This window comes from Bos mutus, chromosome X (assembly GCF_027580195.1).
Source record: "Bos mutus isolate GX-2022 chromosome X, NWIPB_WYAK_1.1, whole genome shotgun sequence".
Taxonomy (NCBI): Eukaryota; Metazoa; Chordata; class Mammalia; order Artiodactyla; family Bovidae; genus Bos; species Bos mutus.
The window spans coordinates 39,060,459-39,079,839 of NC_091646.1; positions in this window are offsets into that span (position 1 = coordinate 39,060,459).

A 19,381-nucleotide genomic window follows, 5' to 3' on the forward strand; every position below is an offset into this window, starting at 1 on the left:
TTGCTCTTTTTAGATTCTACATGTAAGTGAAATAGTATTTAATTAACTTTCTGTGTCTGATTATTTCACTTATCATAATACCATCTATATCCATCCATGTTGTGGCAAATGTAAAGATTCCATTCTTTTTATGGCTGAATAGTGTTTATATATAAAGGAATATTATATATATATATATATATACATATTATATGCATTATATATATATATATATACACACACATACATATGTATATATACACATACATATATATATTCCTGGAGAAGGAAGTGGCAACCCACTCCAGTAGTCTTGCCTGGAGAATTCCATGGACAGAGGAACCTCTCAGGCTACAGTCCATGGGGTTGCAAGAGTTGGACACAACTTAGCAACTAAACAACCAACCAACTAACTATATATATATATATATATATATATATATATATGTCAGTCAGTTCAGTTCAATTCAGTTCAGTCACTCAGTCATTTCCAGCTCTTTGTGACCCCATGAATCGCAGCACGCCAGGCCTCCCTGTCCATCACCAACTCCCAGATTTACCTCAAACTCATGTCCATCGAGTCAGTGATGTCATCCAGCCATCTCATCCTCTGTCGTCCCCTTCTCCTCCTGCTCCCAATCCCTCCCAGCATTACAGTCTTTTCCAATGAGTCAACTCTTCTCATGAGGTGGCCAAAGTACTGGAGTTTCAGCTTTAGCATCATTCCTTCCAAAGAAATCCCAGGGCTGATATCCTTCAGAATGGATTGGTTGGATCTCCCTGCAGTCCAAGGGACTCTCAAGAGTCTTCTCCAACACCGCAGTTCAAAAGCATCAATTTTTCGGTGCTCAGCTTTCTCCACAGTCCAACTCTCACACCCATACATGACCACTGGAAAAACCATAGCCATATATGTGTGTGTGTGTGTGTGTGTGTGTATATATATGCTGTAAATAATGTTGAAATGAACATAGGTATGCAAATGCCACTTCAAATTAGTGTGTGTGTTTTCTTCAGACAGATTTCAAGGAGTGGAAATGCTGGATCATACAGTAGTTTTACTTCTAATTTTTTAAGGAAACTCCATACCATTTTCTATAGTGGCTACACCAACTTACATATGAGGGTTCTTTTCCCCCACAAGCACACCAACACCTTATTTGTTGTCTTTTTGATAATAACCATTCTGACAGGTGTGAGGTGGTATTTCATTATGGTTTCAATTTGCATTTCCCTGATAATTAGTGCAGAGAAGGCAATGGCACCCCACTGCAGTCCTCTTGCCTGGAAAATCCCATGGATGGGGGAGCCTGGAAGGCTGCAGTCCATGGGGTCACTGAGCATTGGACATGACTGAGCGACTTCTCTTTCATTTTTCACTTTCACTCATTGCAGAAGGAAATGGCAACCCACTCCAGTGTTCTTGCCTGGAGAATCCCAGGGACGGGGGAGCCTGGTGGGCTGCTGTCTAATGGGGTCACACGGAGTCGGACACTACTGAAGCAGCTTAGCAGCAGCAGCAGATAATTAGTGATATTAAGGATCTTTTTATGTGTCTTTTGACCATGTGTATGTCTTCTTTGGAAGAATATCTATTCATGTTCTCTGCCCATTTTTAATCAGATTGCTTGCTTTTTTGAAATTGAGTTTCATGAGTTCTTTGTATATTTTGAATATTAACCCTTTACCAGATATATCATTTATATATATATTCTTCCACTTAGCAAGTTACCTTTTCATTTCATTAAGGGTTTCCTTTGCTATACAAATTTTCAGTTTGATATACTACAATTGTTTATTTTGGCTTTCATTTCCCTTGCTTGAGGCAACAGATCCAAAGAGATATTACTAAGACCAATGTCAAAGAGTTTATTGCCTATGTTTTTTTCTAGGACTTTTATGATTTCAGGTCTTATATTTTAATTATTTAACCTATTTTGAATTTATTTTTATATATTGTATAAGAAAATGGTCCACATTTATTCTTTTGTGTATATCTGTCCAGTTTTCCCGTTATTAAAGAGATTGTTTTTTTCTCACTTTATATTCTTACCTATTTTGTCATAGATTAATTGATCATATAAGCAAAAGCTTAGTTCTGAGGTCTTTATTCTGTTCCATTGATCTATGTGTCTGTTTTTGTATCATTGCCATACTGTCTTGATTACTATAGCTTTGTAATATTGATTGCAATCAGAGAGCATGATATCTCCAGTTTTGTTTTTTCTCAAGATTGCTTTGGCTATTTAGGGTCTCTCATGGTTCAATATGAATTTTAGGATTATTTGTTCTAATTCTGTGAGAAAAATGTTATTGATGTTTTGTTAGGGATTGCACTGAATCTCTATGTTGCTTTGGGCAGTATGGTTGTTTTAACAATATTAATTCTTTCAATTCATGGGCACAATATATGTTTCTGTTTATTTGTGTCTTCTTCAGTTTCTTTCATCAACATCTTCTAGTTTTTAAGAGTATAGGTTTTCTACCTCCTTGGTTAAATTTATTCCTAGGTATTTTATTATTTTTTATTCAATTAAAACTGGCATTGTTTTTAATTTTTTTTCTGATTCATTATCAATGAATAATTCATTATCAATGTGTAGAAATGCAGCAGACGACTGTTTAAATTTGTATCCTGAAACTTTATTGAATTTATTAGTTTCTAATAATTTTTTGCTGGTGTCTTTAAGGTTTTCTTTATACAGTATCATATTTGCAAATAGTGATATCTTTACTTCTTCCTTTCCAATTTGTATGCTTTTTGTTTCTTTCTCTAGTCTGATTGTTGTGGCTAGATCTTCATATACTATGTTGAATAAAAGTGGTAGGAGTGGGCATCTTTGTCTTGTTTCTGATTTTAGAGGAAAAGTTTTCAGCTTTACTCTGTTGAGCATGACCTTAGTCATGGGTTGTCATCAGATCAGATCAGTCGCTCAGTCATGTCCGACTCTCTGCAACCCCATGAATCGCAGCACGCCAGGCCTCCCTGTCCAACACCAACTCCCGGAGTTCACTCTGTTGAGCATGACCTTAGTCATGGGTTGTCATCAGATCAGATCAGTCGCTCAGTCATGTCCGACTCTCTGCAACCCCATGAATCGCAGCACGCCAGGCCTCCCTGTCCAACACCAACTCCCGGAGTTCACTGAGACTCACGTCCATCGAGTCAGAAATGCCATCCAGCCATCTCATCCTCTGTCGTCACCTTCTCCTCTTGCCCCCAATCCCTCCCAGCATCAGAGTCTTTTGCAGTGAGTCAGCTCTTCGCATGAGGTGGCCAGAGTACTGGAGTTTCAGCTTTAGCATCATTCCTTCCAAAGAAATCCCAGGGCTGATCTCCTTCAGAATGGGTTGTCATAAATGACCTTTATTATGTTGATATATGTTTCCTCCATATCCACTTTGTAGAGAGATTTTTTTTTATCATAAATGGATGTTGGGTTTTATTAAATTATTTTTCTGCATCTAGTGAAACGGTCATATTTATCTTCAGTCTTGTTAACACAGTGTATCATATTGATTGAGTTGCAAATATTGAACCATTCTTGGATCCCCAGGATAAATCCCAGTTAATTATGGTTTGTGATCCTTATAACATGTTGTTGAATTCAGTTCACCAGTATTTTGTTGAGGGTTTTTATATCTATGTTCATCAGGAAAATAATTTTCTTTTTTTGTCATGTCTTTGGTTTTGGGTAATGCTGGCCTCATAGAATAAATTTGGAGTGATACTCCCTCTTCAATTTTTGAAATAGTTTGAGGATTACAGGTATTAATTCTTTAAATGTTAGGCAGAATTTATCTGTGAAGCAGTTTAGTCCTGTAATTATGTTTCTTGGGATTGTTTTTTGATTACTGATTCAATTTCATTGCTAATAACCAGTCTATTCATAGTTTACATTTCTTCCTGATTCAGTCTTGGGAAGCTGTATGTTTCTAGGAACTTATCCACTTCCTCTAGTTTGTCAATTTTATTGGCATATAATTGTTCATAGTAATCTCTTATGGTTCTTTGTATTTCTTTCTGTAGCTTTGGTGCAAGTTCTCCTTTTTCATTTCTGATTTTATTTATTTGGGCTCTCTGTCTCTGTCTCTCTCTCTTTATGTCTCTCTCAATGTATCTGGCTAAAGCTTTATCAGCTTTGTTATCTTTTCAAAGAACCGTTTTTACTATTCTTTTTCCAGTCTCTATTTCATTTCTTTTGCTCTGATCTTTATTATTTTCTTACTCCTAATAACTTTAGGTTTTGGGGAACTTAAATACCAAATTAGTCTCTTATTTGGGGGATATGATGAAACAAACTCATGGAGAGTATTATTTGCCCAAGATCATATAGCTTGATAGTATGATATGAATAAGACATCTTAATTTTCATTCATATATTCTCTCTACTGTATTCTACCTTTAAAAATTGATGTACTTAAATTTTGGAGCAGTTTTAGGTTTATAGTTAAAATTGATTATAAAATACAGACCTCATTCCCATTTATCCTATCATTTACATCTTGTATTTTGAACTGGACTGTGATGGAACTATTTTATTTCTCTATACTCATCTAAGGCACAGAACTACTCTACATCATACCAATAGAAACAGCTTGCATGGCCAAAGAAAAAGACTCCAAAAGCATGAGCAACTCTGAAAGAGGATAACAGAAGATATGGCTTAGAACACATATTTTTAGCTGACTATTGTTTAAAGTTGTTTTGTTTTATTCTTTAAATCAGATGTGATTGAGCTAAAATAAGCTCACATTTATATATTCAGCATTAACCAGAGAAAGACATTATATGGATAAATATTAAATTTCAAGAGCACACACACACACTGGCATGATTTAATTTATTTAAGATCTGAGTCATGGGATTATTATTCACAATTTGGTTTAAACTTACTTTCTTATACTTAAGAACTTATAAAAATTTCCCACATAGTTTATCCCACATAATTAAAAAGACTGCATTGAAAAGGTAGTTCAAGACATAGTCTCATCACACTTCTTAAAAACAAAAACTGTAAAGCCATTAAATATCTTAAGATAATACTTTACTATAAGAAGAGAAGAACAAAGAAGGTTGGCTTTTGTGACAAACTTTAAAGAAATATGTATAAATAAGATAAACATACACAGATTTTAGAAATGATTAAGTTAAAATACCTCTGTAGGTCAAACTATTTATCTTTTTCTAGCTTATTTTTTCTGACTTTGATGATCTTATTATGTACATATCAATATTTTATATTATTATTTCAGTACTATATATTATAGTTTCCACTGCATTATAACATCTTTTATTCTTGCCTGTCATAGTCAGTATTTTGAGGGAACACATTCAAGTTCCTTATTTCAGTAATGTGTGCACTGCTAGGTTTGGAAAAGTTCAGAGGGTGCCAATGCTATTTTTATTTTACCATCTGATATATTGCTAAGAAAAATTGAGCATCCCAATGTCTGGTTCATAATAAGTGATCATAGATTTTTTTATCTTAACTTTTTTGGAATGCATGAATAAACGAGTAACTGAATGCATGCATGGATAAATCACTCCAGGTAAGGTCATAAGAGAGATTGAAGTACTATTTTCAGAAATGATTCTTCAGGAAAACATTTAAGCATATGAGATAGTCTTGAAGTGAGCCAAAGGTAATATTTATATTTCAATATAACTATGAAGTACACCAGTACAAACTTAATGTTTGCATGAGTCATACAGATATGAAAAAAAAAAATTCCATCACATTTGAGTGAAACAGCTACTTGAAGTAATGCTGCTTATTTCTCTCTCATCTCCTGAATATTTGCATCCTTTTATTTTTCCTTTAAGTGACCTTAACCACTGGTTAAAGTACACATACTTTAGAGACAGAAAGACCTTATTTCAAATCCCAGCTTTTGCTAGTTGTGTGATCTTGTTACAGAAACTTTATGAGTCTCTGTTTCTTTAAAGATAAAATTAGCAATCTAAGATTGTTATAAGAAATAAAATGAGATATTGCATGCACACATGAGAAACACTTAATACTTGCTTTTTGTTGTTTAGTCACTAAGTCATGTCTGACTCTTGTGTGACCCCATGGACTGTAGCCCACCAGGCTCCACTGTCCATGGGATTTCCCAGATAAGAATACTAGAATGGATTGATATGTCCTTCTCCAGGGGATCTTCCCGACCCAGGGACTAAACCCACGTCTTATACATTGGCAGGCAGATTCTTTACCACTGAGCCACCAAGGAAGCCCAATACAATAGTAGGTGATATTATTTTTTGTGATATTTATTTATTTTTCTATAATTCTCATCATTTGTCCTCCTTACCCAAAGTATCACTCTGTCCAACATTCCATTTTGTCTCTTCATATTTGATTATTTATTTTGGATTGCTACTTAGGCCTTGGCCTCTCTCTCATCTGATGATCAAGTCCTAAATCTTTAATATATCTTTCCCACCTGATTCCCTGGAAATTTTTTTGAGAAATTATCTGCCTGAGTATCTCTAATATTTAGCTTCTTGTTTGGGGTTACTTCTTGGTCTGGAGTGGAAGCAGTATAGATGTACACATGAACATTGTTTACATAATTCTGATTTTAAAATGCAATTACAGCTGTTCTCAAATAGCAGTGCTGAGAGGTCTGCATGAAAAAAAAAAAAAAACTGAAGCTTGTTATAAATACATTCCTGGCTCCAACCTTAGATATTTTAATTCAGTATATCTGCAGTGGGGTCAGGATGCTGTTTTAAAATAAGGAATGAGAAAGAAAAATACCATTCCAGGTAATTTTGAGGCATAGCAAGATTTGCGAATCAATTGTCTTCATTCAGCCCAGATAAATGCATCTGGAGGAGGAGGTAAGATGGCGGAGGAGTAGGATGGGGAGAACACTTTCTCCCCCACAAATTCAACAAAAGAACATTTAAACGCCAAGTAAATTCCACAAAACCACTTCTGAATGCCGGCAGAGGACATCAGGCACCCAGAAAAGCAACACAAGTCTTTGAAAGGAGAGAGAAGAAATACAGCTCCACCCACCAGAACACCGACACAAGCTTCCCTAACCAAGAAACCTTGACAAGCCACCTGTACAAACCCACACAGAGCGAGGAAATGCCACAATAAAGAGAACTCCACAAACTGCCAGAATACAGAAAGGACACCCCAAACTCAGCAATTTAAACAAGATGAAGAGACAGAGCAATACCCATCAGATAAAGGAACAGGATAAATGCCCACCAAACCAAACAAAAGAGGAAGAGATAGGGAATCTACCTGATAAAGAATTCTGAATAATGATAGTGAAATTGATCCAAAATCTTGAAATCAAAATGGAATCACAGATAAATAGCTTGGAGACAAAGATTGAGAAGATGCAAGAAAGGTTTAACAAGGACCTAGAAGAAATAAAAGAGAGTCAATATAAAATGAATAATGCAATAAATGAAATTAAAAACACTCTGGAGGCAACAAATAGTAGAATAACAGAGGCAGAAGATAGGATTAGTGAATTAGAAGATAGAATGGTAGAAATAAATGAATCAGAGAGGATAAAAGAAAAATGAATTAAAAGAAATGAGGACAATCTCAGAGACCTCCAGGACAATATTAAACGCTACAACATTCGAATCATAGGGGTCCCAGAAGAAGAAGACAAAAAGAAAGACCATGAGAAAATACTTGAAGAGATAATAGTTGAAAACTTCCCTAAAATGGGGAAGGAAATAATCACCCAAGTCCAAGAAACCCAGAGACTCCCAAACAGGATAAACCCAAGGTGAAACACCGCAAGACACATATTAATCAAATTAACAAAGATCAAACACAAAGAACAAAGATTAAAAGCAGCAAGGGAAAAACAACAAATAACACACAAGGGAATTCCCATAAGGATAACAGCTGATCTTTCAATAGAAACTCTTCAAGCCAGGAGGGAATGGCAAAACATACTTAAAGTGATGAAAGAAAATAACCTACAGCCCAGATTATCGTACCCAGCAAGGATCTCATTCAAATATGAAGGAGAAATCAAAAGCTTCTCAGACAAGCAAAAGCTGAGAGAATTCAGCACCACCAAACCAGCTCTCCAACAAATACTAAAGGATATTCTCTAGACAGGAAACACAAAAACGGTGTATAAACTCGAACCCAAAACAATAAAGTAAATGGCAATGGGATCATACTTATCAGTAATTACCTTAAACGTAAATGGGTTGAATGCCCCAACCAAAAGACAAAGACTGGCTGAATGGATACAAAAACAAGCCCCCTACATATGTTGTCTACAAGAGACCCACCTCAAAACAGGGGACACATACTGACTGAAAGTGAAGGGCTGGAAAAAGATTTTCCATGCAAATAGGGACCAAAAGAAAGCAGGAGTAACAAAACTTACATCAGATAAAATAGACTTTAAAACAAAGGCTGTGAAAAGAGACAAAGAAGGTCACTACATAATGATCAAAGGATCAATCCAAGAAGAAGATATAACAATTATAAATATATATGCACCCAACACGGGAGCACCGCAATATGTAAGAAATATGCTAACAAGTATGAAAGGAGAAATTAACAATAACACAATAATAGTGGGAGACTTTAATACCCCACTCACACCTATGGATAGATCAACTAAACAGAAAATTAACAAGGAAACACAAACGTTAAACAATACAATAGACCACTTAGACCTAATTGATATCTATAGGACATTTCATCCCAAAACAATGAATTTCACCTTTTTCTCAAGCACACATGGAACCTTCTCCAGGATAGATCACATCCTGGGCCATAAATCTAGCCTTGGTAAATTCAAAAAAATAGAAACCATTCCAAGCATCTTTTCTGACCACAATGCAGTAAGATTAGATCTCAATTACAGGAGAAAAACTATTAAAAATTACAACATATGGAGGCTGAACAACACGCTGCTGAATAACCAACAAATCACAGAAGAAATCAAAAAAGAAATCAAAATTTGCGTAGAAACTAATGAAAATGAAAACACAACAACCCAAAATCTGTGGGACACTGTAAAAGCAGTCCTAAGGGGAAAGTTCATAGCAATACAGGCATACCTCAAGAAACAAGAAAAAAGTCAAATAAATAATCTAACCCTACACCTAAAGCAACTAGAAAAGGAAGAAATGAAGAACCCCAGGGTTAGTAGAAGGAAAGAAATCTTAAAAATTAGGGCAGAAACAAATGCAAAAGAAACAAAAGAGACCATAGCAAAAATCAACAAAGCCAAAAGCTGGTTCTTTGAAAGGATACATAAAATTGACAAACCATTAGCCAGCCTCATCAAGAAACAAAGGGACAAAAATCAAATCAATAAAATTAGAAATGAAAATGGAGAGATCACAACAGACAACACAGAAATACAAAGGATCATAAGAGACTACTATCAACAATTATATGCCAATAAAATGGACAACTTGGAAGAAATGGACAAATTCTTAGAAAAGTACAACTTTCCAAAACTCGACCAGGAAGAAATAGAAAATCTTAACAGACCCATCACAAGCACGGAAATTGAAACTGTAATCAAAAATCTTCCAGCAAACAAAAGCCCAGGTCCAGACGGCTTCACAGCTGAATTCTACCAAAAATTTAGAGAAGAGCTAACACCTATCCTGCTCAAATTCTTCCAAAAAATTGCAGAGGAAGGTAAACTTCCAAACTCATTCTATGAGGCCACCATCACCCTAATACCAAAACCTGACAAAGATGCCACAAAAAAAGAAAACTACAGGCCAATATCACTGATGAACATAGATGCAAAAATCCTTAACAAAATTCTAGCAATCAGAATCCAACAACACATTAAAAAGATCATACACCATGACCAAGTGGGCTTTATCTCAGGGATGCAAGGATTCTTCAACATCTGCAAATCAATCAGTGTAATACACCACATTAACAAATTGAACAATAAAAACCATATGATTATCTCAATAGATGCAGAGAAAGCCTTTGACAAAATTCAACATCCATTTATGATAAGAACTCTCCAGAAAGCAGGAATAGAAGGAACATACCTCAACATAATAAAAGCTGTATATGACAAACCCACAGCAAACATTATCCTCAATGGTGAAAAATTGAAAGCGTTTCCTCTAAAGTCAGGAACAAGACAAGGGTGCCCACTTTCACTGTTACTATTCAACATAGTTTTGGAAGTTTTGGCCACAGCAATCAGAACAGAAAAAGAAATAAAAGGGATCCAAATAGGAAAAGAAGAAGTAAAACTCTCAGTGTTTGCAGATGACATGATCCTCTACATAGAAAACCCTAAAGATTCCACCAGAAAATTACTAGAACTAATCAATGATTATAGTAAAGTTGCAGGATATAAAATGAACACACAGAAATCCTTTGCATTCCTATACACTAATAATGAAAACAATGAAAGAGAAATTAAGGAAACAATTCCATTCACCATTGCAATGGAAAGAATAAAATACTTAGGAATATATCTACCTAAAGAAACTAAAGACCTATATATAGAAAACTATAAAACACTGGTGAAAGAAATCAAAGAGGACACTAATAGATGGAGAAATATACCATGTTCATGGATTGGAAGAATCAATATAGTGAAAATGAGTATACTACCCAAAGCGATTTATCGATTCAATGCAATCCCTATCAAGCTACCAACGGTATTCTTCACAGAGCTAGAACAAATAATTTCACAATTTGTATGGAAATACAAAAAACCTCGGATAGCCAAAGCGATCTTGAGAAAGAAGAATGGAACTGGAGGAATCAACCTACCTGACTTCAGGCTCTATTACAAAGCCACAGTTATCAAGACAGTATGGTACTGGCACAAAGACAGAAATATTGATCAATGGAACAAAATAGAAAGCCCAGAGATAAATCCACGCACATATGGACACCTTATCTTTGACAAAGGAGGCAAGAATATACAATGGATTAAAGACAATCTCTTTAACAAGTGGTGCTGGGAAAACTGGTCAAACACTTGTAAAAGAATGAAACTAGAACACTTTCTAACAGCATACACAAAAATAAACTCAAAATGGATTAAAGATCTCAACATAAGACCAGAAACTATAAAACTCCTAGAGAAGAACATAGGCAAAACACTCTCCAACATACATCACAGCAGGATCCTCTGTGACCCACCTCCCAGAGTATTGGAAATAAAAGCAAAAATAAACAAATGGGACCTAATTAAACTTAAAAGCTTGTGCACAACAAAGGAAACTATAAGCAAGGTGAAAAGACAGCCTTCAGAATGGGAGAAAATAATAGCAAATGAAGCAATGGACAAACAACTAATCTCAAAAATATACAAGTAACTCCTACAGCTCAACTCCAGAAAAATAAATGACCCAATCAAAAAATGGGCCAAAGAACTAAATAGACATTTCTCCAAAGAAGACATGCAGATGGCTAACAAACACATGAAAAGATGCTCAACATCACTCATTATCAGAGAAATGCAAATCAAAACCACTATGAGGTATCATTTCATGAGAGTCAGAATGGCTGCGATCCAAAAGTCTACTAGCAATAAATGCTGGAGAGGGTGTGGAGAAAAGGGAATTCTCTTACACTGTTGGTGGGAATGCAAACTAGTACAGCCACTATGGAGAACAGTGTGGAGATTTCTTCAAAAACTGGAAATAGAACTGCCTTATGATCCAGCAATCCCACTGCTGGGTATACACACTGAGGAAACCAGAAGGGAAAGAGACACGTGTACCCCAATGTTCATCGCAGCACTGTTTATAATAGCCAGGACATGGAAGCAACCTAGATGCCCATCAGCAGATGAATGGATAAGAAAGCTGTGGTACATATACACAATGGAGTATTACTCAGCCATTAAAAAGAATACATTTGAATCAGTTCTAATGAGATGGATGAAACTGGAAACTATTATACAGAGTGAAGTAAGCCAGAAAGAAAAACACCAATACAGTATACTAACGCATATATATGAAATTTAGAAAGATAGTAACAATAACCCTGTGTACGAGACAGCAAAAGAGACACTGATGTATAGATCAGTCTTATGGACTCTGTGGGAGAGGGAGAGGGTGGGGAGATTTGGGAGAATGGCATTGAAACATGTATAATATCATGTATGAAACAAGTCACCAGTCCAGGTTCGATGCAGGATACTGAATGCTTGGGGCTGGTGCACTGGGACGACCCAGAGGGAGGGTATGGGGAGGGTGGAGGGACAAGGGTTCAGGATGGGAAACACAGGTATACCTGTGGTGGATTCATTTCGATATTTGGCAAAACTAATACAATATTGTAAAGTTTAAAAATAAAATAAAATTAAAAAATAAATAAATATCCTGCAGTACTGGTGCTCCCTGTACCTCCTAACACTTCCAAACAACTGGATTCATGTTTTGGGTTCTATTACAGTTTTGCTTATTTAAAGACAGTATGGTAGAGTGAAAAATATGCATGGGTTTTGGTGTCAGATAGACCTGGATTCAAACCCCAACATGGAATGAATATGGTATTGTTTACCTTGCAGGTTCCTTGTATGCATTAAATTAAATCATTTTTGTAATGTGCTCAGTTATATGTTATTCCAGAACTGGTCGCCATTATATATTATTCCAGTTTTTAAATCACCTTATGACTTGCCATATATAGGTTGCTGTGATATTAACAGATTGAATTATTGGGCCCAGTTCTTCACCTGTCCCCTGCATCTACATCTCGGTGATGACTTTACTGTGTGTTTCCCTATTCCTTGACTTTGGGTTTGGCCTTGTGACTTGCTTTGATGTTAGATGCATGATGCAAGAATGCATTTGGAACGTGTTTGCATGATTTAGTATATGTTGGTATATTTCCTCAGCACCATGAAGATAACTTGCCCACCTAACCTAGTGATTCAAGGAAATTGAAGGATACATGGTAAAGAGTTGTAGAATGGACCTGGTGAACTGCAGCTTAAAGAATCCCAGTGCATCTTGCTGATCCCAGTCAATCACAGTCTAGATCTGCTAATTTCCAATTGATTCATATATATGGGAGAGCTCAGCTAAGGTCAGCAATACTGTCTTAGCCATTACAGCTTGAAGCAAAATCCTATTCCCTAAGATGCTTTGGATCCATGGGAATAAATTTATATTTGTTTTAAAATACTGAGTTCGGGGGTGGTTTGTTAAGCATCCCAATTGCGGTGGTGTCTCTACAGATGTTTTGGCTCCTTTTCAACAATAACTTGAGTCATCAACATGCCAAACAAACACAAAAGCAATTAAGCAAAGAATAGTCTTTTTCAGCAAGTCTGTCTGCCATTTCTGTTGATTTAGTAAAGAGTGGTAGTTATGTATTAACACAGAGTTATGCTGTTGCAAAGCACTTCTAGAACATAGCATAAGCATATTTCTATGCCTATAATGGAGTGTCTTTTTCAGTTTGAAATATAACAGTCTTGCAGGACATACTAGGGTTGTGGGTCTGACAAATTTTTATTGAAGATTTTCATCCAAGACATGGATAGACAGGTGAGAGGTTGCTCTTGAAAGTACTATATAGGAAGAAGAGAGTCAAGAAGGTCAAGAGGCTATTACTCAGGATTGTTTGCAAGAAATAAGCAGCACGGTATTTTAACAATTATTAGTTGTTATTTAATAATTTAGTTGTTGCTAGCATTTTGTTGCAAACAGTTCTATGGTGAACATCCTCACTGATGACCCTCTCTACGTATCTTTACATAAGAGTTTCTCTTGGAGATATACCCAGGAATGTTATGTGAAAGCCTAATTTCCCTAAATTTACAGATTGCTCCCCAAAATGACTACATTAGTTCATATACCTACCATCAGCGCATGAAGACTCCTATCCTCCACATTTTTGCCAATGCTTGACAGTATCTGACTTTTTTATTGTTGTTTTGCATATGGACTATATATATATATATATATATATATATATATATATATATAGACTTCCCAGGTGGCACTAGTGGCAAAGAACCCATCTGCCAATGCTGGAGACGTAAGAGATGCTGGGTTTGACCTCTAGGTCAGGGAAGATCCCCTGGAGGATGGTATGGCAACCCACTCCAGTATTCTTGTCTGGAGAATCCCATGGACAGAGGGGCCTGATGGGCTACAGCCCATAGTGTGTCACAAAGCTGGACACAACTGAAGTGACTTAGAAGGTGTGTGTGTGTATGTATATATATATATATATATAATTTCAGGTCACCAGTAGAGCTGTAATGAGTCACTTGAAACATAATACTCAAATTTGTTTCCTCATTTATCAGGATTGAAACTGACAAGGAAATATTCATTCAGCTATATTTACATAGAACATCTAGATGATGGTTATCTAAATCACAGTCATATATTCTCTTTAGAAATTTTAGATCTAGTAGTCCACTAAGTCATACAGCTGGTGGTAATCAGCATTAGGATCAGACATCATTTGCTCAAAAAGTTTCCTAAGATTCTATTTATCAGTTCCAACTTTAATAGTTTTTGTTATCACCAGCCTAATATTCCTGCACAGTTAAGGTAGTACCAACAGTATGATGAGTGCAAAGTTCTGAAATCTTGTTTTCTTCATGTTAACATTGAAAGTGATGCCAAAATCTTCACTCCCTGTCCACTGATGCCAAACAGAAACACAGGTACAGAGTTTGGAAGAAGTAGAAAAGAGTAGCTTTATTCTTTGCTAGACAAAGGGGAAACACAGTAAGCCAATACTTCAAGAACTGTTTCCCAATCTCTTGTGGAATAGGAAGAGGTTTTATATCCTAATCAAGGTCTTGCATTTTTATTCTTTTGCAAAATTTTGAAATCGCCACAACTGGCATCAGGCAACTCAGCAACTGGGTCTGGTGTCCCTGAAATTATCTGCCTGTAACTTTCTTTTTGAAATGCAGAATGCTACAAAGAAAGAAGGAATAAGTAATGGACACAAGTTAAATGTCAGGATTTTGTCATAAGTTGCTAAAATTAATTATTAAGAAAATGATAGGGACAGTATTTTATTTATAATCAATACATTCTCTGCTACTAAAAACTAGCAAACTGTTTACAGTATCCTAACTGATTTCTTCAAAAATATTTTGGAGTACATACTATGTGCTAAGTACTATTGTAGGCAATGGAGTCATAGCAGTGACCATAACAGATAAACTCTCTGTCTTCACTGAACTTATTTCTGGTGGAGAGTAAACAATAAGCAAATATATGATATAATGTAAACAACAAGTGCTATGATGGGATATGAAGTAAGGTAGAGGGAAAGAGAGGGACAGGAGTGCTATTTTAGATAGAATAGTCAGCCAAGTCCTCTTTGAGGAGGCGATATTTGAGAAGAGGCTTAAATGAATTAAGGGAACTAGCCAAGGGTCTTTTGGGATAGAGTTTTCCAAACATAGAGAAGGACAAGTACAAAGACACTAAAGGAGGATCTTGTGTGCATGTTACAGGAGCAACAAAGCAAATAAGTACAGTTGAGTGGGTGAGCAGTGGGGAAGACTAAACTGAGGTCAGAGAAGTAGGTATCCAGGGACTTGATGGCCATGACAAGAACCCAGGTTGTCACTTTATATGTGACAATAAATCTTTGGATGTTTTAATGCAAGAAGTGACATGTCTAACTGAGGCTTTAGCTTCTGTGGCTACTCTAGCTACTGTAAAGAAAACAAATAATAAGAAATAATGGTAGAAACAGAGATATTGCCTAAATATATGCAAGAGCTGATAGTGACTGAGGCCAGGGTATTAATAGTGAAGACGTTGAGTAGTGTTCAGATTTAAGACAAAGTTTGAGGGTAGAGTCAGCAGGAAGTACTAATAACTGTGGATGGGAGAGAAATAAATCAAGGAATACTTTAAAGGATTTAGGCCTGAGAAACCAAGCAAATTCATCCTTCAAGCTACACTTCAACAGTACATGAACCCAAAACTTCCAGATGTACAAACTAGCTTTAGAAAAGGCAGAGGAACCAGAGATCAAAATGTTAACATTCTTTGGATCATGGAGAAAGCAAGTTGTTGGTCCTTAGTTGCTCAGTCATGTCTGACTCTTTGTGATCCCATGCACTGAAGCATACCAGGCTTCCCTGTCTTTTACTGTCTCCCAGAGTTTGCTGAAATGCATGTCCATTGAGTTGGTGATGCCATCCAACCATAGGCTTTCCAGGTGGAGAAAACAAGGGAGCTCCAGAAAAGACATTTGCTTTTGCTTCATTGACTATACTAAAGTCTTGACTGTGTGGATCACAACAAACTGTAAAATTCCTTAAGAGATGGAAGTACCAGGCCACCTTACCTATCTCCTGAGAAGCGTGCATGTGGGTCAAGAAGCAACAATTAGAACTGGACATGGAACAATGGGCTGATTCAAAATTGGGAAAGGAGTACCGCAAGGTAGTATATTATCACCCTATTAATTTAACTTAAATGAAGAACATATTATGTGAAAGGCTGGGCAGGATGAATCACGAGATGGAATCAAGATTGCTGGGAGAAATATCAACAACCTCAGATATCCAGACAACACCACTCTAATGGCAAACAGTGAAGAGGAACCAAAGAGACTCTGATGAGGTTGAAAAGCAGAATGGAAAAGCTGGTTTGAAACTCAACATTAAAGAAACTAAAATCATGGCATCCGGTCCCATGTCTCTGGGCCAATAGAAGGGGAAAAAGTGGAAATAGTGACAGGTTTTATTTTCCTGGGCTCCAAAAACACTGTGAATGGTAACTGCAGTCATGAAACTAAAAGACCCTTTCTCCTTGGAAGGAAAGCTCTGACAAACCTAGACTGTATTATTAATAAATAGCAGAGAAATAAATAAATTAATAAATAATAGAGCACATTGCCTACAAAGGTCTCTATAGTCCAAGCTATGGCTTTTTCCAGTAGTCATGTACAGATGTGAGAGTTGGACCATAAAATTAGCCTCCAATTTGGTACATATACACAATGGAGTATTACTCAGCCATTAAAAAGAATACTTTTGAATCAGTTCTAATGAGGTGGATGAAACTGGAAACTATTATACAGAGTGAAGTAAGCCAGAAAGAAAAACACCAATATAATATACTAATGCATATATATGGAATTTAGAAAGATGCTAACAATAACCCTGTGTACGAGACAGCAAAAGAGACACTGATGTATAGAATAGTCTTATGGACTCTGTTGCAGAGGGAGAGGGTGGGAAGATTTGGGAGAATGGCATTGAAACATGTATAATATCATGTATGAAACGAGTTGCCAGTCCAGGTTCGATGCAGGATACTGGATGCTTGGGGCTGGTGCACTGGGACGACCCAGAGGGATGGTATGGGGAGGGAGGAGGGAGGAGGGTTCAGGATGGGGAACACATGTATACCTGTGGCGGATTCATTTTGATATTTGGCAAAACTAATACAATTTGTAAAGTTTAAAAATAAAATAAAATTTAAAACAAAAAAGAAAGCTGAGGACTGAATAATCAACACTTTTGAACTGTGATGCTGGAGAAGACTCTTGAGAATCCTTTGGACTGCAAGGAGATCAAATCAGTCCATCCTAAAGGAAATCAGTCCTGAATATTCATTGGAAGTATTGATGCTGAAGCTGAAGCTGCAATACTTTGGCTGCCTGATGCAAAGAGCCAACTCATTGGTAAAGTTGAGTTTACTAAAGTCTTTACAGTCAAGACTTTAGTATAGCATCACTTTAGTATGGCATCACCAACTCCCTGATGCTGGGAAAGACTGAAGGCAAAAGGAGAAGGGGGCAGCATAAGATGAGATGGTCAGATAGCATCAGGGCCTCAGTGGACATGAATTTCAGCAAACTCCAGGAGATAGTGAAGGGCAAAGGAGCCTGGCATGCACTGTCCATGGGGTTTCAGAGTCAGACACAACCTAGCAATTGAACAACAACAAACTGAGAAAATGGTGGTGTTATTTACTAAGAGAGGGAAGATTGGACGAGAATCAGGTTTTGACTGGAAGTGCAGAGGGCAGAAATTAAAAGTTTAACTTTGGAGATTTTGTTTCAAGTATTAATACTGTTTAAACAATTGGTTATATTAATACAAGTCTGGAGTTCATTCTGGGCTGCAAACCCACATCTGCATTACCAGCATTCACACCATATTTAAAGCAACAGGTTTCAGTGAGGTCATCTAGAAAGGAGTGTACTCAGAGTAAAGAAAAGAAGAGGTCCAGTACTGAGCCATGAGGGACTTCATTATTTTTAGTTTGGAAATAAGTTGTTGTTCTTCAGTAGCTAATTCGTGTCTGACTCTTTGTGACCCCATGGAGTGCAGCACACCAGACTTCCTTGTCCTTCACTATTTCTCGGAGTTTGCTCAAATTCATATACATTGAGCCCATGATGCTGTCTAACAATCTCATTCTCTGCCACGCCCTTCTCCTTTTGCCTTCAGTCTTTCCCAGCATCAGGGTCTTTTACAATGAGTTAGCTCTTTGCATCATGTGGCCAAAGTACTGAAGCTTCAGCTTCAGCATCAGTCCTTTCAATGAATATTCAGAGTTGATTTCTTTTAAGATTCATTAGCTTGATCTCTTTGCAGTCCAAGGGACTCTCAAGAATCTTCTCCAGCACCATAATTTGAAAACATCAATTCTTCAGTGCTCAGCCTTTTTTATGGGCCAACTCTCACATCCATACATGACTACTGGTAAAACCATAACTTTGACTCTAACCTTTGCTGGCAAAGTGATGTCTCTGCTTTTTATTAATAATACACTGTCTAGGTTTGACATAGCTTTCTTCCAAGGAGCAAGATGGAATTTCAGGGCTGTAATCACCATCCATAGTGATATTGGAGTCCAAGAAAATAAAATATCACTACTTCTACCTTTTTCCTGTCAATTTGCATGAAGTGATGAAACCAGATGCCATGATCTTAGTTTCTTTAATGTTGAGTTTCAGGACAGCTTTTTCACTCTCCTCTTATACTCTCATCAAGAGGCTCTATAGTCCCTCTTCACTTTCTACCATTAGAGTGGTGTCTGCATTTCTGAGACTGTTAATATTTCTCCTTGCAATCTTGATTTCAGCTTGTGATTCATTGAGCCTGGCCTTTCATATCATGTACTCTGCATGCTAGTTAAATAAGAAGGGTGAAATATAATACCTTTTTGTACTCCTTTCCCAATTTTGAACCAGTCCATTGTCCCATGTCCAGTTCTAACTGTTGGTTCTTGACCCACATACAGGTTTCTCAGGAGACAAGTAAGGTGGTCTGGTACTCCCATCTCTTTAAGAATTTTTCATAGTTTGTGGTTATCCACACAATCAAAAGAAGCTTTCTCATGGTCAATGAAGCAGAAGTAGATTTTTTTTTTCTGGAATTCTCTTCCGTTCTCTATGGTCCAATGAATGTTCTCAGTTTAATCTCTGGTTCTTCTGCCTTT